The sequence below is a fragment of the Polistes canadensis genome, unplaced genomic scaffold (genome assembly GCF_001313835.1).
Source record: "Polistes canadensis isolate GaletaPanama2010 unplaced genomic scaffold, ASM131383v1 scaffold_353, whole genome shotgun sequence".
Lineage (NCBI taxonomy): Eukaryota > Metazoa > Arthropoda > Insecta > Hymenoptera > Vespidae > Polistes > Polistes canadensis.
The window spans coordinates 100,525-110,422 of NW_014569900.1; positions in this window are offsets into that span (position 1 = coordinate 100,525).

Consider the following 9,898-nt stretch of genomic DNA (forward strand, 5'->3'; position numbering starts at 1 on the left):
AATTTAATGGAATTTTACACGTGTAGTAACCAAAAAAAGTTGTAATAAAATGATTTTTTTCCTTCTTTTTGGGACTGCAGAGGTTAAAATATAAAATTTTATTTCTTAGATATTATTCGAAATAACACTTTTCATTTGTTAGTATAAGCTTTAAAACTTGAAAGATAATGTTTTTAGTCGTTTGTTCTACAGCATTTCTTTAGATATTTGATAGTTTTTACTTATAATTAGTCTAGAAAGCAGTGAAATTTCTTTTTAAATATACTTAAACATTTTTAGCGAAGGTACAATTTGCTATTACAAACATTGCAGAATAGCATGTCAGGTTGACTACAATCGAGTTTCGACGAAAAAGAATAGAATTCTAAACGTAAAGTAACTAAAAAATATAGTAATAAAAGATTTTTTTCCTTTTTCTTGACTGCAGTAGTCAAAATATAAATGATGTTTGCATAATTTTTTCAGACTTAGCACTTATTATTTGTGAGTATACGCTTTAAATCTTAAAAGAAAACGTTTCATTGCGTCCGTTAAATAGCACTTTTTTAGATTGTATTTATTTTATAACTACGATTTAATCCAGATAGTAGCGGCAATTTCTTTTTTCAAATATAGTAAAGCATTTTTAACAACGGTAAAAATGATCTACTGGAAACTAAAAAAAAAATATATTTTGTTGACTACAATCGAATTTCTTCAAAATATAATTGAATTCTACACGTGAAGTAACCAAAAAAAGTTGTAAAAAAATGATTTTTTTCTGTTTTTCTAGACAGCTGTTGTTGTAAAATAAATGATATATGCTAGATTTTATTAGCAATACCAATTTTAATACTTAGTAATTTCTTTAAAATTTGAAAAAAAAATGTTTTATAGCTTCTGTTTTATTGCTCTTTTTTATAAATTTATTAGTTTTTACCTACAGTTTTAGTCCTGAAAGTAGCAAAAATTTATTTTTAAATATACTAAAATATTTTTATCAACGGTACAAATGTGCTACTAGAAACAAAACAGAATTGACGTCAGGTTTACTACTACCGAGTTTCGACGAAAAAGAATTGAATTCTTCACGTAATGTAACCAAAAAATGTTAAAATAAAATTATTTTTTCTTTTTTTTTGGCTGCAGTTGTTAAAATATAAATTTTATTTGCTAGATTTTATTGGACAAAACACTTTTCATGTGTAAGTATACGCTTTAAAACTTAAAAGAAAAGGTTTTATAGCTTTTGTTTTATAGCATTTCTTTAGATATCTGATAGTTTTCACTAATAATTAATTTATAAAGCAGCGAAAACTTTTCTTGAAAATATTAAAAAATTTTTAGCGAAGGTACAATGTGCTATTAGAAACATTACAGAATGGATGTCAGGTGGACTACAATCGAGTTTCGACGAAAAAGAATTGAATCCTTATCGTAAAGTAACCAAAAAATTTCGTAATAGAATGATTTTTTTGTTTTTTCTTGACTGCAGTAGTTCAAATATAAATGATTTTTGCATAATTCTTTCGGACTTATCACTTTTTATTCGTAAGTATACGCTTTAAAGCTTGAAAAAAAAACGTTTTAAAGCGTCTGTTAAATAGCACTATCTTAGATTGTATTTATTTTATAACTACGATTTAATCCAGAAAGTAGGGAAAATTTCTTTTTGAATATAATAATACATTTTTAGCAACGGTACAAATGTGCTACTAGAAACAAACCAGAATTGACGTCAGGTTTACTACAATCGAGTTGTGTTTGAAGAAGAATTGAATTCTAATCGTAAAGTAACAAAAAAAAGTTGTAATAAAATAATTTTTTCTCTTTTTTTTTACTGCAGTTGTTTAAATATAAATCTTATTTGCTAGATTTTATTGGACCAAACACTTTTCATTTCTTATTATACGTTTTGAAACTTGAAAAAAAATGTTTTATTGCTTTTTTCCTACAGCATTTCTTTAGATATTTGCTAGTTTTTACTTATAATTAATCTAGAAAGCAGCGAAAACTTTTTTTAAAAATATTTAAAAGTTTTTAGCAAAGGTACGTTTTGCTATTAGAAACATTACAGAATAGCAGGTTAGATTGACTACAATCGAGTTTCGATTAAAAAGAATTGAACTCTAAACGTAAAGTAACAAAAAAATTTCGTAATAAATTGATTTTTTTCCTTTTTCTTAACTGCAGTTGTCCTAATATAAATTAAATTAGCATAATTCTTTGGGACTTAACACTTATTTTTTGTAAGTATTCGCTTTAAAGCTTTAAAGAAAACGTTTTATAGCGTCAGTTATATAACGCTTTTTTAGATTGTATTTATTTTATAACTATGATTTAATATAGAAAGAAGCGGAATTTTCTTTTTAAATATAATAATACATATTTAGCAACAGTACAAATGTGCTACTAGAAACAAAACAGAATGGACATCAGGTTTACTACAATCGAGTTTTGACGAAAAAGAATTGAATTCTTAACGTAATTTAGACAAAAAATGTTTTATTAAAATGATTTTTTCTTTTTTTTGGACTGCAGTTTTTAAATTATAAATGTTATTTGCTAGATTCTATTGGACCAAAGACTTTTTGTTTCTTAGTATACGCTTTAAAACTTGAAAGAAAATGTTTTATAGCGTTTGTTCTACAGCATTTCTTTAGATATTTGATAGTTTTTACTTATAATTAATCTAAAAAGAAGTGAAATCTTTTTTTAAATATATTGAACAGTTTTTAGCGAAGGTAAGATGTGCTACTAGAAACGTTACAGAATAGATGTCAAGTTGACTACAATCGATTTTCGACGAAAAAGAATGGAATTCTAAACGTAAATTAACTAAAAAATGTAGTCATTAAATGATTTTTCTCCTATATCTTGACTGCAGTATTCCAAATATAAATGATGTTTGCATAATTTTTTCGGTCTTAGCACTTATTACTTCTAAGTATACGCTTTAAAACTAAAAAAAAAACGGTTCATAGCGTCTGCTAAATAGCACTTTTTAGATTGTAATTATTTTATAATTACGATTTAATCCAAAAAGTAGCAGAAACTTCCTTTTAAAATAATAATACATTTTTGGAAACTGTAAAAATGAACTACTTGAAACTAGACACAAAAGATTTTAAGTTGACTACAATCGAATTTCTTCAAAATATAATTGAGTTATAAACGTAAAGTAATCAAAAAAATTTGTAAAAAAATGTTTTTTTTTTTTTTTTTGGACTGCAGTGGTTAAAATATAAATTTTATTTGCTAGTAATTATTCGAACTGAAACTTTTTTTTTGTTAGTATACGCTTTAAAACTTGAAAGAAAATGTATTACAGCTTTTGTTCTATAGCATTTCTTTAGATATCTGATAGTTTTCACTAATAATTAATCTATAAAGCAGCGAAAACTTTTCTTAAATATATTGAAAAGTTTTGAGCGAAAGTACAATGTGCTATTAGAAACAATACGGAATAGATGTCCGGTTTACTACAATCAAGTTTCAACGAAAAAAGAATTGAATTCTAAACGTAAAGTAACCAAAAAATTACGTGATAAAATAATTTTTTTCCTTTTTCTTGACTGCAGTAGTCCAAATATAAATGCATAATTCTTTCGGACTTATCACTTTTTGTTTGTAAGTATACGCTTTAAAGCTTGAAAAAAAACGTTTTATAGCGTCTGTTAAATAGCATTTCTTTATGTATTTAAAAGTTTTGAACAACGGTTTGATAAAAATGTAGCAAAAATTTTATTTTAAATATATTAAAACTTTTTTGTGAAGGTAAAAATGTGCTATTAGAAACAAGACAGAATGGATGACAGGTTTACTACAATCGAGTTTCGTTGAAAAAAAATTGTATTCTTCACGTAAAGTAACCAAAAAATGTTGTAATAAAATGATTTTTTACCTTTTTTTCGATTGCAGTTGTTGAAATATAAATGTTATTTGTTTATTATATTGAACGTAACACTTTTTATTTGATAGTATACGCTTTAATACTGGAAAGGAAACGGTTTACAGCTTTTAGTTTATAGCATATCTTTATGTATCTGCAAGTTTTGAACTACGGTTTAACTCAGAAAGTAGCAAAAATTTCTTTTTAAATATATTAAAAAATTTATTGTGACGGTAAGATGTGCTATTAGTTACAAGACAGAATAGAAGTCAGGTTGACTACAATAGAGTTTCGTTGAAAAAAAATGGAATTCTTCACGTAAAGTAACAAAAAAATGTCGTAATAAAATGGTTTTTTTTCTTTTTTTGGACTGCAGTTGTTGAAATATAAATGTTATTTGCAGGATTTTATTAAACTCAACACTTTTTTTATGTTAGTTTACGCTTTAACACTTAAAATAAAACGTTTTACAGCTTTTTTTCTATAGCATTTCTTTATGTATCTTCCAGTTTTGAACTGCGGTTTAATTCAGGAAACAGCAAGAATTTCTTTTTAAATATATTAAATCTTTTTTGTGAAGGTAAAAATGTGCTATTAGAAACAAAACAGATTAAATGTCAGGTAAACTACAATCAAATTTCGTTGAAAAAAAATTGAATTCTTCACGTAAAATAACCAAAAAATATTGTAATAAAATGATTTTTTACATTTCTTGGACTGCAGTTGTTAAAATATTAATGTTATTTGCTTGATTTTATTAAACGTAAAACTTTTTATTTGTTAGTATACGCTTTAAAACTTAAAAAAAACGTTTTACAGCTTTTGGTTTATAGCATTTCTTTATGTATGTGCTAGTTTTGAACTACAGCTTAATTCAGAAAGTAGCAAAAATTTCTTTTTAAATACATTAAAACTTTTTCGAAAAGTTAAAAATGTGCTTTTTGAAACAAGACAGAATGGATGTCAGGCTTACTACAATCGAGTGTCGTTGAAAAAGAATTGAATTCTTTACGTTAGGTAACCAAAAAATGTCGTAATAAAAAGATTTTATTTCATTTTTTGGACTGCAGTTGTTAATATATAAATGTTATTTGCAGGATTTTATTAAACTCAACACTATTTTTATGTTAGTATGCGCTTTAAAACTTGAAATTAAGCGTTTTACACCTTTTTTTCTATAGCATTTCTTTATGTATCTTCCAGTTTCGAACTGCGGTTTAATTCAGGAAACAGCAAGAATTTCTTTTTAAATATATTAAATCTTTTTTGTGAAGGTAAAAGTGTGCTATTAGAAACAAAACAGATTAAATGTCAGGTAAGCTACAATCAAATTTCGTTGAAAAAAAATTGAATTCTTCACGTAAAGTAACCAAAAAATATTGTAATAAAATGATTTTTTACCTTTTTTGGACTGCAGTTGTTGAAATATAAATGTTATTTGCTTGAATTTATTGAACGTAATACTTTTTATTTATTAGTATACGCTTTAATACTTGAAAGAATACGTTTTATAGCTTTTGTTATATAGCACTTTTTTATAATTTTTATAGTTTTTTACTATGATTTAATCCAGAAAGTAGCGAACATTTTTTTCTAAATATATTACAACATTTTTTGCGACGATAAAAATGTGCTACAAGAAAAAAAACAGAATACATGTCAGGATTTTTTCTCTTTTCTCCGACTGCAGTTGTTGAAATAGAAATGTTATTTGCTAGATTTTATTGGACTTAACACTTATTATTTGTAACTATACGCCTTAAAACTTAACACAAACCGTTTTAAGGCTGTGTTTATAAAGCATTTCTTTAGAAATCTGATAGTTTTTGACTATTATTCAATTTAGAAAGCAGACACAATTTTTCCTAAATGTATTGAAAAAATTTTAGCAAATGTAAAAATATGCTTTTAGAATCAAAACCGAATCAATGTCAGGTTTACTACAATCGAGTTTCGTTAAAAAGGAATTGCATTCTTCTCGTAAAATAAATAAAAAAAGTTGTAATAAAATGATTTTTTCTCTATTTTTCGATTGCAGTTTTTGAAAAGTAAATATTATTTGCTAGATTTTATTAGACATATTACTTTTTATTTTTTTGCATACGCTTTAAAACTTAAAAGAAAACGTTTTTATAGTTATGGTTATATAACTCCTCTTTAGATATCCAATAGTTTTCAACTATTATTCAATCAAGAAAGCAGCGAAAGTTTTTCTTAAATATATTGAAAAGTTTTTTGCGAGCGTAAAATGTGCTATTAGAAACAAGACAGAATTGATGTCAGGTAGATTACAATCGAGTTTCGTCTAAAAAGAATTGATCTTTACACTTTAAGTAAACAAAAAAAGTCCTAATGAAATGATTTTATCCCTTTTTCTAACTGCAGTAGTCCAAATATTTATGATGTTTGCCGAATTTTCTTGGACTTAATACTATTTATTTGTAAGTATACGCTATAAAGCTTGAAAGAAAACGTCTCATATGTTCTGTTATGTAGCACTTTTATATAAATTTTATAGTTTTTAACTACGATTTAATTCACAAAGTGGCGAAAATTTCTTTTACATATATATGTAGGATTCCTTTCTCTTCTCATTAGTCTTTTTATGAACATCTGAATATTGAAGATCAGGAATACTGGTGTTAATATTTTTACCTGGTTCTTAAAGATGAATACATTTTTTCAATGTAAGTAAAATTTAATCTGACACATTTCAATACAGTAATAGATGTTCGCTGCTTAAAGGCTAAACGATGATAAGTCTTAGATCTTTGTTCTTCATTAGTATTTCTTGCATTGCAACATACCGCTGCACGTTTCTACATACCAACTATATCGTTTTATAATTCGTAGCCCGTTTGTCTAATTTCCCCTTCCAGCACTCGGCCATATTAGCATCTCCTTCGGCCCCCGAAGAAAACTTTTCAAACGGTTTTATGTAATCCGCCGCCGTTGTGGTGATCTTTACTCCTTCACTCCCACTAACACGGAACACTTCTTATCAGTTCTTTCTCTTATATCTAGATATTTTATACGGACATAAGAAATTCTTTTGTATCTTTTACTCTGCACCAAACTCCGGGCGCTTTATCGCTACTAAATCGCCTTCTTTGTAAAAACTCTCTTTCTTACATTTACGGTTATAATTACGCCTATTATCTTCTTGAATTTTTAACAGACTTTCCTTTGTTGCTTCTCTCAGTCTGAAGCGCTCGTTAGAATATTGCGATATCGCTGCTTTCTCTAATTATTCTAAAATAGCTAAATCTTCGCGCTGCTTCATTTTTATGCCGAACATCACCACGAAAGGTGACGCATCTACACTACGCTGATAAGTGCTACTAATTGCTCTTAAAACCTTATCTACGTACTTATACAATTTGTCAGGCGCGTCTATCGACATCTTTGTCAGTATTGAGATAATAGTTCGAATAATCCTTTCGACCGGACCTTTTTCTCACGGTATACCAGTGGTAGTTAGAACGTGCTCGACCCTTTCCGTTATGCAATACTCTTTAAACTCTGTTGCCGTGAATGCGGTTCCCTTATCTGTAATAATACGTGTTGGATTACCGAATGTTATATGCTTTAACTAACCTTCCTTTTTCCCCTGCTTACGCTCCGCTAATATACACGGTACACAACAGCTGATTATCTTATCGATTTTTTCTTTCAGACCCGGTATATAAAATTCTTCTTTTATTTTTTCGGCTACTTTTCATCCAGAGAAATGACCATTTTCGTGAGTCTTTCGTAAGATATTAGCCTGCATGATTGTAGGCCACACTATCACGTTCTTATCGTTTACAGGCTTCATCAAAATATTATTTTCTAAAATATATTCTTCGTATGGCTTCTTTTCCGCTACAAGACGTATGACGCGTAATCTTTCCTCTTCTTCCTGCTTTTTTCTTATATTTTGTGATAACGTATCTTCGTAATCGATACCTGGGATAATATTATCGTCCATGTATGGTAAAACTATTTTCTTCTTTACCAAATCGCCAAAAACCTCATAAATATATCTTTTAAAACTGGCGGGATTGCTGCACAACCCAAAAGGTGTTCTAAGAAACTCAAATTGCCCGTCTGGAGTTACAAACGAAGTGAACTTACGGCTATCTTCCTCAATCTTGACATGAAAAATCCCGTTCTTAAGATCAATTGTCGAAAATACCACTCCCTGTGTCAACGCATCGAGACAGTCTTCCACCAATGGCATTGGAAATCGATCTCTTATCACCTTTGCATTTAATTTACGGCAATCAATACAAACTCTGTAAGTTCCGTCCATCTTTGGTACCACTACTACCGGACTACTACATTCACATGTACTGGGTTGAATTATTCCCTCGCCCAACCATTCTTTTAATTGCTGCGTGACTATTTTTTTCTCTTTTGGAGCTAATCTCCTCGACTTAGAACAAACTGGAATATTATCCGCTAACTTTATTTTTGTCTCTGTTCGCGCGTCTGGTTTAGTATTTGGCTTATAATTTTGTATTAATTCTTTTATACGCACCTTGTACGGTTCTTTTACGTCAATTTCATCCGTATCTACATACTTTTTTCTATTATCGTTTTTATATTTTCTACTTTTTTATTTGCATTCATATTGTCTGTATCCGTCCGTCGCTCTCCACCAACATAACTATAGTCGCTCGATTTTACCGATCCCTCGCTTGTCTCCTCGCTGAGTCTTTTGTCAGGTCGTCTTATTTCAACTTGCCTTTTATTTATACGAACGTCTAACTCTTTCAGCAACTCTCTTCCTAACAGAACTTCGCATCTCATATCTGACTGGCTTACTACAAATACATCCGTTTTATACATACCGTCTTTGATATCGATATTTACTTCACATCTCCTAGTTAGCTTTATTATCGCACTACCCAATCCTGACAATCGTCGAGTAGTTTCACATAAACTTGGTCTTCCTAATTTATTATATAGCACTGAATTTATAATGATTACTTCGCTGCCCGTATCTAATTCCTCATATGCTATCAAACCATTAATCCTGATCGCAAATTTATCTGTAGTTGATGGAACACAATTGATACTTGCTTTATTTTCGACAGCTGCAGTGATTTATTACAATGACTCGCTATGTGACCGAAATAATTACATTTAAAATATTTGAGACCTTTTTCTTTTTCTGGACAGAAACGATAACTATGTGCTTAAGAACCGCACCCGTATCAATGGTCTTTTATTATCTCCGGAGATTTACCGATACGTGCCGATGCTACGTTTCTTTGATTATCTTTTCTAAATCGCGTTCCTTGTACGTTACTTTCTTTAGGTTTATTAATTATTTGAATATTATTTTTAAATTCTGTGAGCGTTCGGTATCCGTACAATAATGCCTTATCGCAACGTTCGCCTAACAAGCTATTTGCCATTTACTGTATAAGGGTGTCTTCTTCGATGTTACTTTGATTCGCGATTTTTTGCATACAATAAATGTACAAACGACTACTGTCGCCTGGTTGTTGTCTACGCTTAGATAACTGCTTATGAATCGTGGCTGAATTTTCCTTTACCTGAAATTCCCTAAATAAACTACGCTTTAAGCTGTCCTATGATTTAATTTCTGTTTCAAACGATATAAATTGTCTTGCTGCTCCTTTCAACATACGTTTCCCGTTGATAAACTTCTGCAAATCGTTCCATCCCAATAATGCGCTGGTATCTTTCAAATCGTTGATCCAATTGCCTATCAGTAGCTTATCCTCTCCGTTGAAATATGATAGGCTTTCTTCTACATCCTTTACAGAAAACGAAGCGAGTTGTTGCGTAGCAACACTAACTGCTCCTCCTTCTCCTCGTTGTCCCCTACTCTGTGATTATTCTTCTCGCTTGCCTTTGTCTCCTTCTTCTTCTTCTTCTTCTTCACTTTCTTCGTCTTCGCTTTCTTCATCTTTCATCGCATCTTTAAAGCGATTTCTTAACGCCTGCTTATTTCCGACTGTGGATAACCTTAACTTCTTCGCTGCTTCTTTAAACTCCCTTAATTTCATGGAG